Raw genomic sequence first — 18239 nt, forward strand, 5'->3', positions numbered from 1 at the left:
ATACTTACAAATATGAGGTATATTTGTAATGTAATATTAAACTATGTTTATATTGAATTCCTTTTTTATATATGAAATACATGCATGTTGTGTGTGTGTTCATAGAAGCTGGTTTCCAACATCCAATCAACCCATACCAATTCGTCCACAGCCAGGTTACAAAGACACATTCACCGTAGTGCATTACTTTCCTGTTTTAAGTAGGGTCTGCTCATAAGGAGATAACTACTTACTGTGGAAATATGGAGGTCAGAGGGACAGAATTGTATCATTTTGGGGTCACGCTCTGTCCTTGTTTGTCTAGACCAGGTTGTAGAGCCATTTGTTGGGTGTATGGTCTTGGTGAGAGTTCCTGGCCCTATCTGAATCCCCCTCTGAACTTCTAAACTTAATCAGAATCTCCAACCTTTTCATGGAGATAAATGGCTTGTTATCAAACATCTCACAGTACTGTGCTCTATCAGTATTGCGCATGCATAAAAATATTTGTCTCAAGTTTCTAGGCTTCTGTAACCGAGGAACAAAATACATCTTCTCGCTGCATCTGTCGTCTGTCTGGATGCCCAAGATATTTTTACAGTTTGTCAAAGTGAAAGTCATTCTTATTATTGCTTGTAAAAAGCAAACAGTAAATAATAGCAATATATTTTTTCTTTCTTTTGTTTTTGTTAGAACTCAGCAAAAAAATTCCTGTTTATTGTTGGACAACATTGTTTTCCATGCATATGTCAAATGCCCCTCCCCCCAAATAAATAAATAAATAGCAACTTCATAGAAAAAAAGGGAAAAAGGAACCTTTATATCTGGCCTTTTTAACCGTCACATACAAACCAGCTACTTATAGCACATCTGGGTACATACATGAAAATGGTTACTGGAATGCTTGGAACAAGATTGCATTTTTTGGTTGTTGCTTTTGTTTTTTTACAAGGTTGTTTTTTCCCCTCTCCTTTGAGATTATTATGAATGTGGTCGCACCACACATCAAGTCAGAAATGGACAGAGACGGCTCCAAAGGCTGGTTTGCTCATCTGAGATCATTGAAAATGGCTGACTTCTAGCAATACGTACAAAAATATAAAATATAAATAAAAATACAATTATCCTTTTTTAAAGTATTTTTAAGAAAAAGAGCAGGGCCTTGTCAGTTTGCAAAGTCACGGCGTGGTTTGGGTGGGGAGTGGTGAGCATGTGTGTCCGCGGGAGCGCAGCCAGGTGGGCGGGCGGGACTTTCTACTCCATGGGGACCAGGTTCAGATTCCCAGAGAAGTGCAGGGCGAATAGGTCACAGTGGCCTTGTGTTTTCGTTGTTTTTTTGTTTGTTTGTTTTTTGAGGTTGCACGTTTCCTTTTGCTGTCTAGTCTTCCTGACCAGCTTCTTAGTGTCCACATGGCCTTCCTCATCATCTTCAGGTGCCTGCTTGTCTGTAGCTGGTTCAGCCTGCTCATCCTTATCTTCTTCACCACCACCTTCCTCCTTCCTCTTCTTTCTCCCCAAATCCTTGTCAGCCTCCGGTTTCCCGTTTTCCTCATTAGTGGTCCCATTAGTGGGGCATCTCTTCCATTCTCCGCCTCCTCCTTCATCTCCTTTAAGCCCTTGGTGGTGGTCTCAGGGATGGTGGCCAGGGGCACGTCTGAGCTGGTGGGGCAGCCGCCGATCCTCTGAGGCGGAGGACAGAGAAAGCACGAGTTGAGTTAGGGACTCCGGCAGGAGAGCAGCTGGGGTCTGGGGCAGCAGAGCAGGTGCACAGGGAGGTGGCTGCGGGGTGGAACCAGGAACAACACAAAGAAGACAAAGAGCAGCCAGTGGCAGAGCAATGGAGTTTTCAAAGGCATCAGGCTTGCCTTTCTCCCGAGGACCCAGCTCCATGTTTAGGTCACTCGGTAGAGCACTAGGGTTTAGGCCAGGCGTATTCATGTCAACACTGCTATCAGCTTCTTTCACAAGCCTTGGGTCTGCGGAGTTCCTCTGCTGCGTGCTACATGGCCCCTTCTGCCTAGCCGGGAGATGCGCAGCCTCTGCCCAGGGCACACTCAATCTTCGTTCAGCATGAGCCACCACTATGGCTCATTTTACACCGGGGGCCGGCAAAGCTACCCTGACCACTTTACTCCTTGGGTTCACAAGCTCATGGTTCCGAAGTCCCCTCTGCTGGCTCTCGCCAATTGTCTTGTCTCAACACAGCACAGCTTCTTGGTCCAAAGCACATATTGTGGCCCAGTTTTTCCTTAAGAGTAGAGAGGTCTCCCCTAACCTCTGTAGAATTAAGTCGTGTATAAACAAAGACACCATCAATTTCACCACCTTGTTCTCTATCCATACCACTATGTGACCGATCCCCTAAGCACATTCTAAATAAGTAAAGTTGCATAACCCCAACCAATGACATTCTGGACTTTATTAGATCATGTTGGAGTTGGAAAAGGCCTATAAACAATTCACTTCACTGTGCTGGAACCCTGCTTCCAACCCTTTATACAGAAGACAAACTAAGGTGAAAAACTCCAAAGGCATTGGCCAAGACCGTGGTAGTCTGTAGACACCTGAGGGAAAAGCCAGTTCATCCCGTGACTCCTAGTCTACCTCCACTCTGCCTCGGACCCTTTCTTCCAGGCCGTACCCTTAACTCCAAGCTCTCTCTTAACTTTTGCCTTCCAATGGCCAATAATGATCCATGGCTCTTGATTTCTGATTGAACACATTTCTAGTATTCTGCAATTCCTTCCTCACAATGACATCCTTCATTGTTGGTGGTGCATAAATATGATAGTTGTATCGATGTCTTTCTTTGAATGCATGCAGGGAGAAATAACCCTTTCGCAGGTAGCATTGGACTTCAAGGCCGATATTGCAGTATGCTTTTTGACAATGCATGCCATGTAACTGTCTTGATTGTCTTCTTCCTGACAAAGAAAGTTATATGATTTTCTGATTCAAAATGGCCAATATCAGTCGATTTCACCTCAATAGTGCTTAGGATACAGATATTTATGTGTTCCATTTCATTTGGGATGCCTTCCACTTTTCCTAAATTCATTCTTCCTACATTCCAAGTTCTGATCATTAGCAGAATGCTTTCAGCTCTTTCTTCTTGCCTGGAGTGTTATGCCCCAGCAGCAAATGCAGTTCCAGAGGTTTCATTCCCACAGGTGTTCCTGGTTTATCCATGTCATCCTCGTTCACTCCGCTACTAAACAGCAGCTCTGCTACAGTCAGAGGCGCATCCCTGGGCACCATGTCCAATAATGCTCTGCTTCTATTCCTTACAGTGCCAGTGTCTGACAATATCCAGACACTGCATCAGGTTTTCAGTGGCCTCTTCCTCTAAGGAGGGCAGCCGACATCTTCTTCATGGTGAATTCTTAGTCTGAAGGCTCTCCTGTAACCTGTTCACATAGGGTGGGTCCTACTGGCATTTGAAATACCAGTGACGTAGTTACCAGCATCACCTCAACATACAAGCCACTGCAGTACCAAGGGCGGCCAGACGGGTGGTGATACTGTAGTCAGAGATACTTCCTACTGAAGACAGCCGTGTGTGTAAGCAAATGTGGTGAAGAAAGCTGATGGTGCCCGGCTATCAAAAAAAGATATATCGTCTGGGGACTTAAAGGCTTGAAAGCAAACAAGCAGCCATCTAGCCCAGAAGCAACTGAGCCCACACGGAAGCAGCACACCAACATAGGTGACCATGAAGGACAGAGGAGACCAGGTCTCCAACATCAAAGGTGGGGTGGTGGTGAGAATCACATCACCGTGAAAGAGGGGGAGTGCATGATGGGGACCCAATGCCCACGTGTAGAGAGCTGAACACCCCTTCCAGAGGGGTAGGGAGGAGGAGATGGGCCACACAGGGTTCAGTGTAACAACAATGAAACTCAAAACCTTCCTCTAGTTCCTGAACGCTTCCTTCCCTCCCAATCTTCATGACCCCAATCCTACCTTGCCTTGCGGGCCTGGTTGTACCAGAGGATGTACAGCGGTGCAGTGGGGATCTGGAGGCACAGGGAATCTAGGACAGACGAACCCTTCAACACCAGCGGTGGGAGAGGCGACACCAGGAGGGAAGGGCATGTAGAAAGGGAGAACCGATCTCGGAGATCTATGTGTAACCTCCTCTCTGGGAGATTGTCAAGGGGGAGGCGGGTGAGGGGAGACGCCGGGGAGTGTAAGATAAGATATAATAATTATTTATAAACTATCAAGGGACCAGGGGTGGGATTGGGGAAGGAGGGGGATGGGGGAAAAAAAAGGGAAACCGAGCTGATTCCAGGAACCCAAGTGGAAGGTGAATTATGAGAGTGACGAGTGCAACGAATGTATAAGGGTGCTTTGCTCATTTGATGTATGCACAGATTGTGATAAGAGCCTTATGAGCCCCAATAAAAAGATTAAAAAAAAGAAAGAAAGAAAATGATTAGGGCAAAGAATGTACGGATGTGCTTTATACAATTGATGTATGTATATGTATATATATGGATTGTGATAAGAGTTGTATGAGCCCCTAATAAAATGTAAAAAAGTAAAAAAAAAAAAAAAGCCTTTCAGACACAAACATCAATCTTTAATGTGTTTTTGGTTTTTTGTAGAATTGATATGGTTGTTCCAATTGGTGAGATGAAACTTCTTAGAAGTTTCTCTATAAATACGAATAGTGCATGATTTATATACACATGATGCTATATTTCAGTAAAATGCTTTTAAGAAATGTTTATTTTTTGGAAAGCAACAAGGAAAATGATTATAATTTACTGATTTTTCTCCACCTGTAAGGGACATTATCATCACATAAGTGATAATTTCTGAGAGCTTGGGTTATATTCTCAAAACAATATGGATGTTATATTTGAAAAGGCATATTGAAAGAAAGAACAAAGATCATATTTATAAAAGTTAGAAGCTTGTTCAATTTCACTTACAACATAGTGGACAAAAGCATAAGATTGTTAGAATTTATAATGAAGTGTCTGCCTGATTGCAAGACTTCTTCCAATTTAAATATTTTCTATTCCATTACCAGAAGAGAGAGAGAGAGAGAGAGAAAGAAATGTTGCACATATGTTGATTTTTCACTCAGAAATATTTATTTTTCTCTGAAGATAACTTATTGGAAATGTTGAGATTCTGTTTCATGAATTATTTATTTGTTTGCCTCACACACTTTCAAACACTACTACAATTGTTCTTGTGAAAGTATCTGTTACCAGCTTGACTTCCTCGATAAATAAGTGAATTGTTCAGGGAACCAAAATATATAGAGCTGTATCCCATCATCATTTTCTGAGCATGAATGCTTACAAGCATCTTCAAGCATATGTGGAATGCTATCCTGGAATTTCAATGATTCAAAGCAGCTTTAACACTCGCTTTAGAGAGCCTGGATTGCTGACTTCCCCAGGCCAGTTCAGATCGCTTGACCTCATGACTTCCTTACCCTTGTCACTCTTTATTATCCATTTGATAAGAAAACAACTATCACTTTGCTAGGGAAACATCAAATCTATTAAGCCGGAAATATATAGAACATCAATTCAAATCTCATATATACTGATTAAGTTATCTCTATGTGACATTTTTCCAATTTTAGCATGACACATAATAAGTCATTCTTACATGAATGCTTGTGCTATTTATTACTTCCAAAGGCAAATAATCAAACTCTCTGCCATCGAGTAGATTCCAACTGATAGACACCCTACATGGCAGGGTCATGCCCTATGTGGGTTTCTGATAGTGTAACCCTTTTAGAGGACTAGAGAATCTCACCTTTCTCCTGCAGGATGACTACTGATTTTGAACTACTGATGTTGTGCTTAGAAGCCCAATGTGGAAGCACTGTGCCACCAAGGTGAGCACCTATAAATTACTTAGTACTAACTCTTCTTGGTAGGTGCTGTGGAGTCAGCACCTACTCATAGTGACCTTATGTGCAGAATAATAAAAAAAATGCCTTTTTCTTGGTCATCCTCACTGCTTGAATCCACTGTTACTACTGGTGTACTAATCCACTGTTCCACTGACCATCTTTTTAACAAGCATACTGTCTTTTTCCAGGGACTGGTCGCATCTGTAAACATGCCCCAAATATTCACATATTCAAATTTTCCTAAATCCATACTTCAAACCTTCCAAGGATCAATCATTATCAACAATTTCTAGTGGTTTCTTCTTAGCATAAGTTGTGCCTCATCAGTAGCTCAATATGTCACTATGTTCATTTCTAGGGAATATTCTGGTAATGCTTCTCCAAAACACATTTTGTCATTCTCCAGCCAGTCCATGGTATATTCAATATTCTTTGTCAACCCCATAATTCAAGAGCATCAATTCTCGTTTGAGCTTCCTTACTCATTGTCCTGCTTATGTGTGTGTGTGTGTGTGTGTGTGTGTGTGTATGTGTGTGTGTGTGTGTGTGTGTGTGTGTGTGACCAACATTGAGTCCATTCCAACTCACAACTCACAATGACCCTATGGGAGAGGGTTGAACTGCATACGAGGAGACTAAAATTATCATAGCATGAATGAGGTGCCTGTTTCTTTGCAACATGTCAGAGACCTTTTGCATCAGAATTTCCCTAGGCAAAATGTCATTTGATATTTTAACTGCTGATGCCATTGGCAGGCACTATGTATCCAAGTGAAATGAAACCCTTTACAAGTTTACTATTTTCTCCACTATGTTGTTGCTTCTTTGCCTAGTAGTGGGGAGTTTTGTCTTTAGGTTGAGGTGTCATCCTTACATAAGGAGTAATTCCTGACAGAGAAATTGGTGACTATCAAAGGGAAAGGGTCAAAGTAGATGAGAACACCTATTAACCTCTTCCGCACATATCATGTAAACCTATACGTACACATCTATGCGTAAACCAACCCAACCCATTGCTGTCAAACTGAGTTTAACTCCTGGTCATCCCATGTGTTACTGAGTGGGATTGTGCATTAAGGTTACATGTTTTTCAACAAGTGACCCAAATCGGTGGTGAGGAGGGTGTGGGAGACATGGTAGGGCACGATCAAGGGTAATGCAACCAAGAGAGATAGCTGGAACCCTGGTGGGGACTGAGCATGATAGTGGGACAGGAGGAAAGTCAAAGGAAATAGAGGAAAGGGCATTTATAGATGTCTAGATAAAGACATGTACATATAAATATGTAAATATATTTACATATGAGGATGGGGAAATAGATCTATGTGCATATGTTCATAGGTTTAGTTTTAAGGTAGCCAAAGGACAATGGGCCTCCACTCAAATACTCCCTCAATGCAAAGATACTTTCTTCTATTAAATTGGCATTCTATGATGCTCACTTTCCTGACACAATTGCTGAAGACAAAGCAGGTGAATAAGCAAATACATTGAAGAAAGTTGATGGTGCCCGGCTATCAAAAGAGATGGTGTCTGGGATCTTAAAAGACTTGAAGGTAAACAAGTGGCCATCTAGCTCAGAAGCAACAAAGCCCACATGGAAGAAGCAAACCAGCCTGTGCCAAAGGGATCAGTTATCAGGCATCAAAGAACAAAATATATTATTGTGTGCTCACCTCCATGATACGATCACTGAAGACTAATGGGTACATAAACAAAAAGATGTAGCATCTGGGGTCTTAAAGGCTTGAAGATAAACAAATGGCCATCTAGCTCAGAAGCAACAAAGCCCACATGGAAGAAGTACACCTGCCAGTGTGATCACGAAGTGTCAAAGAGATCAGGTATCAGGCATCATCAGAATTAAAAAATCTTACCATAGTGAATGAGGTGGGGGAGTGCAGAGTGGAGACCCAACGCCCATTTGTAAGCCACTGGACACCCTCTTAGAGGAGGGTCTCCGGGAGGAGATGAGCCAGTCAGGGTGGGATGTAGCAATGATGAAAAATGCAACTTTCCTCTAGTTCCTAATTGCTTCCTCCTCCCTCCCTATCATGATCCCAATGCTACCTTGCAAGTCTAGCTAGACTAGAGGATGTACACTGGTACATATAGGAACTGGAAACACAGGGAATCCAGGGCAGATGATCCCTTCAGGACCAGTGATGTGGGTGGTGATACTTGGAGGGTAGTGGGAGGGTGGGTTGGAAAGAGAGAACCAATTATGAGTATCTACATGTGACCTCCTCCCTGGGGGATGGACAACAGAAAAGTGGGGGAAGGGTGACATCAGGCAGGGCAAGATATGACAAAATATTAATTTATAAATTATCAAGAGTTCATGAGGGAGGGGGGAGGGGAAAGTGAGGACCTGATGCCAGGAGCTTAAGTGGAGAGTAAATGTTTTAAGAATGATGAAGGCAATGAGTATACAAATGTGCTTTACACAATTGATATATCTATGGACTGAGATAAGAGTTGTATGAGCCCCTAATTAAATAAAAAAAGGTTGCAGGATTTTTACTGTAAATGTTACGGAAACAGATCACTAGTCATTTCTTCCCTGGCGCCACTAAGTAGATTTGAACTCCTCACCAGATATTAACTGGAGACACCTTAAAAGAAGCATATATTCATATGTACCTATAGCCATCCATACATATTTGATTTATACACCTGAATATTCAAAATATTCATGGAAAATATCTATAATCTTTCAATTTTACAATTCCATGCATTTTCTGGATCTCTTCTTATGTGTATGTGTCTTTGTGTGTGAATACATTTTACAGTTTTCTTTAACCTGCACACATATCTGCACTCATCCTAGATTAAACTGGAAATACTCCCCAGAAACTGGAGAAACACAAAGAAGCTGGAAGAGGAATTTAATTTCTAGTAGCCCATTGTATTCTAAAAAATACAAAGTTAACTGACATTCAGACATAATTTTCATATAATGACATCTGTATACAAAAGATTAATGTTTATTTTTATAATGCCCTGACTCAGAGACCTATAAATTTCTCACACTTAAAATCTCATTTATCTCAGACATCCATCTGAAGGCGACAGATGCCTTCATCCTAATTTTAGAGTGATAGAAACGGAAATGGATATGATTTAAGTGAATTTCTTAAGTTACATTGTAAGCAACAGATCCTGGAATAAAATAACTTGACTCCTACTAAGTACACTAGACATTTAATTATCTGTCAAAGGAAGGATAATCTGCTTTGCTTTTACACATCCATCAAACTCCCTTTGAACATTTTTCTTCAGGAAAAATACAAGGTGCCTTCATTCTAAATTCAGAATCATTAGGATAAATCAGGTGAAAAGTTAATCATGACAGGTACATGAAACATCTTAGTATGGAGCTATAACTTTCATTTTTAATTGGGTACTATTTTAAGAAGATAGGGTTTTCTTAAATAAGTCTACCCATAAAGTATGATCTTTTAAAATATTTTCCCATATCACTAACTGAGGACTTATAGTAAGGGTCAAAATTGCCTATTTTGAATTTTTTAACTTATTTTACTTATTTCTTAATTTTCAAGACTTTTATAATATAGACATTTCGCCATTATTTACTGTGTTCAGTAAATATGTATATTATTTCAATTGTTTGATACTTATATCCATATGCATTTATACCAGACTATTTGTTAAAAGAACTATGCTATTTATATCAAAATACTTAGGGTTACTTGTGTTGATGTCAATAGACTATCTGTTTATGGCTCTATTTCTACTTTTAGTTATTTTTATTTGGATTCCTCTGATTTATAGATTTATACTTATGCAAATGCTGTCACTCTAGTAAATTTTGCATTCAGGTACAGTAAGGACCCACCCTTGCTCTGATTTTAAAAAAATTGTTTGAAGAAAGTAACACTGAGCTACATCAAAAGTGATGAAATAAGTAAGCACACATATGAAGAAACTGCACAAACAAAAATAAAAATATATAAATGCAAATTGCATTCAAACTTCACATGCTAAGGCAGCTAAAAACCATTGAGAATGAAGCACCTGAGAGTAATCAGAAATAATTTCCTTTACATGAACTAAAGTGATTAGGATTAGGTAAATAACTCATTTCCTAGAAACAACACAAGTGAACAAAAAAAATCAACGGAATAATATTTTCTAGAAGCTAAAAGAAAAGCATCAATGCAAAAAACGTTTAGAACAAAAGTGAAATAAAGGGATATTGGGATGAATTGACAACTGAGATAACACAAGCAAACCAGCACTTATTTCTGTTCCCAAGAAAGGGCCAAGTTTTATTCAGGCTAAATGAAACATTCCAGATAGACGCCTAGGAAAATGAAGCTAATAGAAAGTATAAATAATTGGATAATCAAATAAACACTGTTTATAATAAGCAATTATTAGAAAATGAAGGATTTAAAATGTCTGAAGGAAGTCATAAATTCAGAGTGGGACTGTATAGTCAAAGAAAGATTTACAGGTGTTAAAATTTTAAGACTTGAAAATGAAGCAAAATTATTCATTTGTATTAAATTTTACTAAGTAAAGAACATTTTAATCTTGAAAGCAATTACTGAATAATATTGAAGTATATTAGGAAAGTTTCATTGTTTCTTTTTAAATCACTTTGCAGATCTTAAATTTGTCTTCAGCATTTAGGTCAAAGGGCTGACCATCTTCAAAAATAAATTGCCCTGAAAAAGCTCACCAGCGGGAGAAAAAAAAAGATCTACCCAGGAAACAAAAAGGTCTATGTAATCCTTAGCGATTCTCTTCCTACTTCCATAGCTGGTAGGGCTGAGCAGCAGGTCGGCGCTGGGCAGGAGGCACAAGGGCTAATTTCCCTCAGGACATCATGGAAGCTGAAGCATCATGGGAGAGCAGAACTGCGGAGACTTAAGGGAAGGGGCCTGCCTGTATTCAGTCAGCGTCCTGCTGGAAGAGGAGGAGGAAGAATGCTTGTGTTGCTTCTGTTTCTTCTGCATCTTTTTATGGGTTTTCTTCTTTTCTTCTGAATCTTTTTGTCCAGGACTATTTCTGGTCCAACCATGTCAGGAGCCAAGGGACTCAGGGGAGGCAGCCCAGGAACAGGTGGTGGGTACTGTGGAGGGTAGTGGCTAGGTGGAGGGTAGGGCCTGGGGTTGGCATCCCAGATGCCCTGATTGTGGTTCAGGTTGAGGGGAAACAGCTGGGTTTCCCTGGGTCACTCCTGAGGGATTGGGAAAGGGGTCTGGAGGGTAGGCAGGGTTCACAGGTGGTGGACGGGCAGGGTTGGAACCTGCAGGGTACATGGTGTTGGGGGAGTAAAGATTTGGTCCAAGCTACCCGGCATTGGCATTCCACAGGTTCCCCCAAGCCTCTGCCCACAGCTGGATGTGTCTGAGCCCTCGCAAGAGGGAGAGAGGGGCAGAGCGCCAACCTCATGGTTCCCTTCACTCCACCTCCTCTTCTACCTGAGCTCGATTCGTCACTCTTTTTGAAGTGTGTATTATAAAACAAAACTACCACATTATTGAGGGAAAACTAAAATGATTATAAGCTATTCTAAAGCATACCCCAAATGCCGAAGAAGGCAAATTTCTTATACATATGCAATATTAGGCTAAATTTAAATTTAAGTATTTCAGTAATTACATAAATACAAGGGAGCTTAAAAAGTTCACAGAATAGAATGCAGGCAGTGGAGTTTTTCCAAGAAACTTTTGAAGTTTCCCCACTTAAAAAATCATTTTATTGGGGGCTAGTACAACTCTTATCGTAAGCCGTATGAACATCCACTTTGTCAAGTATATTTGTATATTTGTTACCCTCATCACTCTGAAAAAAATTGCTTTCTACTTGAGCCCTTGGTATCAGCTCATTTTTCCCCTCTCTTCCCACTCCACTCTCCCTCATGAACTCTTGATAATTTATAGATTATTATTATTTTGTCACATCTTACACTGTCTGATGTCTCCCTTCACCCACTTTTCTGTTGTCCATCCCCCAGGGAGGAGGTTATGTAGATTCTTGTAATTGCTTTACCCCTTTTTACTCCACCTTCCCTCTACACTCCTGGTATCGCCACTCTCACCACTAGTCCTGAGGGGTTCATCTGTTCTGGATTCCCTGTGTATCCAGTTCCTATCTGTACCAGTGTATATCCTCTAGTCTAGCTGGATTTGTAAGGTAGAATTGGGATCATGATAGTGGGTGGGGAAGAAGCCTTTAAAAATGAGAGGAAAATTATATGTTTCATCATTTCTACCCTGAACCCTGCATCTCTTCTCCATGATCCTTCTGTAAGGGGATATCCAGTTGCCTACAGATGGGCTTTGGGTCCCCAATCTTCACTCTCCCCCATTCACAATGATATGATTTTTTGTTCTTTGATGCCTGATACCTGATCCCTTGGACACCTTGTCATCACACAGGCTGGTGTGCTTCGTCCATGTGGACTTTGTTGATTCTGAGCTAGATGGCCACTTGTTTACCTTCAAGCCTTTAAGACCCAAGATGCTCTATCTTTTGAGAACCAGGCAACATCATCTTTCTTCACCACATTTTCTTATGCATCCATTTGTCTTCAGCGATCCTGTCGGGAAGGTGAGCATCATGAAATGCCAGTTTAACAGAACAAAGTGTTCTTGCATTGAGGAAGTATTTGAGTGGAGGCCCAATGTCCATCTGCTACCTTAATACTCAATTGATAAATATATGCAGATAAATCTATTTCTCCATCATCATATATAAATATAATTACATATGTGCATGCCTGTATTTAGAGCTCTGTAAATGCCCTTTGCCTCCTAGGTCTTTCTGCTACTTTGTTTGACTTTCTTCTTGTCCCACTATCATTCTCAGCCTTCACTGAAGTCACCTGTTATGACCCAACACACCCACTGCTGTGGAGTTCCTTCATAACTCATCGTGGTGCCCTGAGGTCTGGGCTATAAGCCACGAGGCATGCTATGGAAGCCTCATTCAAAACAACACGTCACATACAATGTATTTGGGATTGGTTATTAGAAGGGACCTTTCCCTAGAGAAAAATATCATAAGTGATAAAGTGTCAAGAAGAGGAAGCCCTACCATGAGACAGACTAACACAGTGACCACAACAGCGACGCCATCATAAGGAGGATGAGAGATGCTCAACCTGCAGTGTTTCATCCTGTGGGATGTAAATCAGAACTGACTGATGGACAATTAACAATGGCAATAATATTTACGGAAGTAGATCAGTAAGACTTTCTTTTGAGGAATCCTGCAAGTGTTCATCATGCCACCCTCTGGGTGAAGAGTCAAGTGTAAAGAATTTGTACCACTGCAGTAACTACATAGATAGAAGGATAAGATGAATGCAAAGTACCATGGTGTTTAAGGTGTGTTAATAATGGATGATGTCAGGCTGAAGGACAATAACCACAACGACCAAATTGTAGAACTTAATGAACAAAGATTAAACACACAAAGAAGATATAAATATTCAAAAGCGGTACATTCTTCAATGCATGACCTCAAAATATACACAGTGAGATATATTTAAGATGAGAAGCAGAAAAATACAAAAGCATAGCCTCAGAGACCAAGCTCACTTCTTTGAGTAAGTTGTCACTCAGAGCTCTGGACTTCAGCTGAATGTTGGCTTTTAGAGTCAAAATCTCCCATTGCGTATGAACGTGATAGGTTTTTGTCTTCTTACTTGGTCCAGCTCCCCCACTCATTTTAATGCCCTTTCTTACGTTTACGAGAGAAAAAAACAAGGTCTAAAAATTGGCGATAACGTAGCTTGTCAGTTTTGCTGCACTTTGCGCAGTTGTTTGTGCATGCGTTTGCACATGCATCTGATTGGCTGCTCTGTCTATCAATTAAGTGACTGGATTGATGATAGGCTTACATCTATTTTTTTAATACCAGGCCGTTTACCCACAGTACATTTGCAATTGACTGGTAGATCGTGATCGACGTATTGAGCACCCCCGCTTTAAAGTGTTAAAAAGCAAAGGCGTCACCTTTAATGATTAAGATGAGCTTGACCTAAGCCAGGGTCTATTAACTCATCTCAAACGCAGGCTACAAGGGAACTATGAATAAAGAGGAGAGAAAAAGATTATGATAATGGCAAAGGATATCGAGTATTCTTTGCGCTCTCAGAAAACGATCTATCTTGTAAGATGCCTCGTCCGAATGCGCTTTAGAATCTAGGAGGAGGAGGTCTTGTGTCACTTAGGTTGATCATGCTTGAGGGCCCAGTTTCTAGAGAAGGACATTATGTTGATAATGCAAAGAACCAGAGCGACCAGGGCACATTCTCCAATAGATGGATTCACGGAGCATCTGCAATGATGGCATTTAATATAGGAAAGGTTATGAAGGACTAGTATAGTAAAGGTGACAAGGACTAGACAGGGGTCGTTCTGTGGTTTGTAGGGTGCAACACGAAGAGTTGGAATGGACGGAAGGCATCGATAACAACCACACTATCTGGATACCAAGTACTATTTGTCTTGAAACAGATCAAATAAGAAATCACAATTTATCTAAGATGTTTTAAATAGAATATGAAATCATTAGAGGTATAAATTAGAGGAAAATGCAGAGCCTAACATGGGTATGTCAAATTAAAATGTATTTAGGTCACAAAAATATAACTAATTAATTAAAAGGAAAATAATGTGGTAAAAGGGAGATATAAATATACAATAAAGATGACAACAAAGTCTTTATGTTTCTTGTTTAAAATATTCATAACATTGATAAACCTTCTAAGACTCAATAAGGGGGAAAATTCATCTTTTTTTGTTATTCTTGTTCCATTGATTTCTTTCAGAAGAATCTGCTTTTTTCCAATTTTCCCAGCTACTCTAGGAAAAGCATATGACTCTACAGTAGTGGACCATCAGCAAGTGTGAATTTCCTTCACTGCTCTCTCAAGCCTAGAGAGTGTCATTCGCTATATTTTCTAACGGAGCTCCATGTGAACTGGCTTCCACTGGAGCTGCCCGGAGAAGTTCAGAACTTATAGAGAGAAATACTTTTCTAACTGTAGTCTTGCTTTTATGTCTCCTCTTGGCTCAGTGTTTTATTTCTTGAACTGGTTACTGAAACTTCAAGTCCTCCTGCTCAAGTGCATTAATTTTGCTATTTTTAAATTATATTGCTCTGGTTAATGGAGGCACTAAATTACCTATGTCATCATCTTAGGGGAGGAGATCTGTTCCTTGAAATTCTGAAATTTGTGTTCTTAGTGCCTATTTAAATTTAGAGTAATGGATGTGAGATGAATTGATAATTCAAGGTGAATATTTCATTTTTTATTCAAAATTTCACCGCCCTTTCCATGCAATACAACTTGGCTTGTAGGTGTTCTGTTCTATTAGTTTAGACAATTTCACAGTGCCATGCAGCCTCCACGTTACAGACACTTCTATTGTCACCCCAAACTGCTCCTTTCACTCTTGTGGCACACGATCCCCTCGTGCCAATCATGGAACCTGGAAAGTAGTTATTTTATTTCCATGTCGTGGTTTTGACTCCTCCAGAGAATTCTTAAATTCAATCATGCAGTTCTGAGACTTTTGTGTTGAGCTAACTTTACTTGGTATAATGACATTTTTATTATTCTATATAGTTGAATTTATCAGTAACTATTTCCTTTTGATTATTGCAAAATATTATACTCTATGGATGTCATATGAGATGTGTATCCATTCATTAATTGTTTCAATTCTTTCTAATTTTGATCTATCAAGAGTATAACTTCTTAAGCACTTCATTTTTTCTTTAATAACTAGAATAGGATGTCTAGAATTTATGGCAAGTGAATATTTAACTTAAAAATAAATTGTCTAATTGTTTTTCAACGTAGATGTGACATTTATATTCCATTCGGGAACATTTGGAAATTCAGTTTCCTTTTTATCCTTATCAGCAAATATATTGTCTACTTAGGTTTGTTTAGTTCATAATGTTAGCCACTGTATTATCTGTACCAGCATTTACAACCCCTCTTGTTTCATTAGCCATTTTCATATGTGTACTGTGACATCTCATGTGATTCTCATTTCAATATTATACAACTTTCTATGTGTTCGTGTTCATTTTCAAGTCATAACTACTTCATAAGTCAAGTTTCCAAATGGTTTCCATATTTCAAAAGAAATACAGGTGATCAGTCATTGTTAGGTTGAAGGCCATGGTTGCAGCCACTGTGACCATCGAATTCCTTGAGAGTCTTCCTCTTTTTGCTCACGGAGAAGACAAAGTACAGCATAAAATGAAGTGTCCAAAGACCTTGCACTAGAAATTCAGAATGTAAAAGAACACTCAGTCCGGCCGGGCCTCTCAGGTGGGTCTCCTGTTAGCTGGTAATTGAGTGTGAATGTGCATTGAGCTGCTACCTGCAAGGCCAGAGCTTTGAACCCACCAGTTTCTCTGAGAAAGAGCAGTAAGGCTGCTCCCAAGTGTTGGAAACCTAAGAATCAGTTCTCCTCTGTCCTGTAGGGTCTCTATGAGGTATTTTTTGAGTGGATGGTCGTGGGTGGATGGTTGGTAGGAAATTCAATATTTTACACAATCATCTAATTTTATTCTCACTGAAAAATGATGAGATAAATTCATGGTCAATTCAGGATTACAAAATTAAGATTCATATAGGTTGCATAACATCTTCGGATAAAATATATCATAAATAGCAGGCACAAATTACAAATTTTCTTGTTGCTACTATAAAGACATGTTCTTTTTAAAAAAAATTTTAAATCATTTTATTAGTGGCTCATACAACTCTTATCACAATCCATACATACATCAATTGTGTAATGCACATTTGTACATTCATTTCCCTCATCATTCTCAAAACGTTTGCTCTCCACTTAAGCCCCTAACATCAGGTCCTCATTTTTTTCCATCCCTCCCTACCTCCCCTCCCTTATGACCCCTTGATAATTTGTAAATAATTTTTGTCATATCTTGTCCTTTCTGCAGTCTCCCTTCATCCACTTTCCTGTTGTCTGTCTCCCAGGGAGGAGGTCACATGTAGATCCTTGTGAGGGGGGTTGGGGGAAAGGAAGTGGTGTTAACACACCCAGGGACAAGGGAACAACAAGTGATCCAAATTGGTGGGGAGGAGAGTGTGGGAGGCCTGGTAGGGCATGATAAAGGGTAATATAACCAAGAGGAATTGTTGAAACCCTGGTAGGGACTGAGCATGATAGTGGGAGAGGAGGAAGATCAAGGGAAATAGAGGAAAGAGTTGGGAGGCAAAGGGCATATATAGAGGTCTAGATAAAGACAAGTGTACATGCAAATACATTCATGTATGAGGATGGAGAAATAGATCTATGTGCATATATTTATAGGTTTAGTATTAAGGTAGCAGAAGGACATTGGGCCTCCACTCAAGTACTCCTTCAATGCAAGAATACTTTCTTCTATTAAATTTGCATTCTATGATGCTCACCTTCCTGACATAACCGCAGGTGAATAAGCAAATGTGGTGAAGAAAGCTGATGGTACCCGGCTATCAAAAGATATAGCATCTGTGGTCTTAAAAGCTTGAAGGTAAACAAGCAGCCATCTAGCTTAGAAGCAACAAAGCACACATGGAAGAAGCACACAAGCCAGTATGATCACAAGGTATCAAAGCAATCAGGTATGAGGTATCAACAAAAAATATTACCATAGTGAATGAGTGGTGGAGTGCAGAGTGGAGAACCAAAGCCCATTTGTAGGCCACTGGATATCCCCTTACAAAAGGGTCTGAGGGAGGAGACAAGACAGTCAGAGTGTGATGTAGCAATGTTGAAAAATACAATTTTCCTGTAGTTCCTAAATACTTCCTCACCCCGCCCCCCCCCGACCCACCCTGACTATCATGATCTGAATTTTCCCTTGCAAGTCTGGCTAGAACAGAGAATGTATGCTAGTACAGATAGGAAATGGAAACACAGGAAATTCAGGTCAGATGATCCCTTCAGGACCCGTGGGGTGAGTGATGATACTGGGAGCATAAAGACACGTTCTAGGCTAAACAGAAATTCTAGGCTAAACAGAAATTCTAAGCTAAACAGAAATTCTAGGCTAAACAGACAAGTACTAGGCTAAACAGAAATATACCTTCTCTGACCACTATTTTATATGAGCCATATTAATGGCATGCACCATGTTCTAGTTATATTTATAGTATGTGTAACAAAAATCTCAGAAAATTAATCATATAACATGAAAAATAAACATATAGCATGTTTACATTATATAGAAGCAAGGAAAAAACACTTTCCCTTGTAAATCACTTTCATTCTCATTACACACGCACACACACACATCCTTATACTCACACAGGGATTTAAATTTAGTTTACTTAAACAAGAGTCCATATGCAAGGAATAGG

At 39.9% G+C, this 18239-nt stretch overlaps 1 pseudogene; it reads right to left on the reverse strand.

Moving 5' to 3' along the window:
* Nucleotides 1-10719: 10719 nt before the first annotated feature.
* The window catches only part of LOC142455575 (uncharacterized), a 45935-nt pseudogene continuing 38415 nt past the window's right edge, over nt 10720-18239 (reverse strand).

This window comes from Tenrec ecaudatus, chromosome 8, assembly GCF_050624435.1.
Source record: "Tenrec ecaudatus isolate mTenEca1 chromosome 8, mTenEca1.hap1, whole genome shotgun sequence".
NCBI lineage: Eukaryota > Metazoa > Chordata > Mammalia > Afrosoricida > Tenrecidae > Tenrec > Tenrec ecaudatus.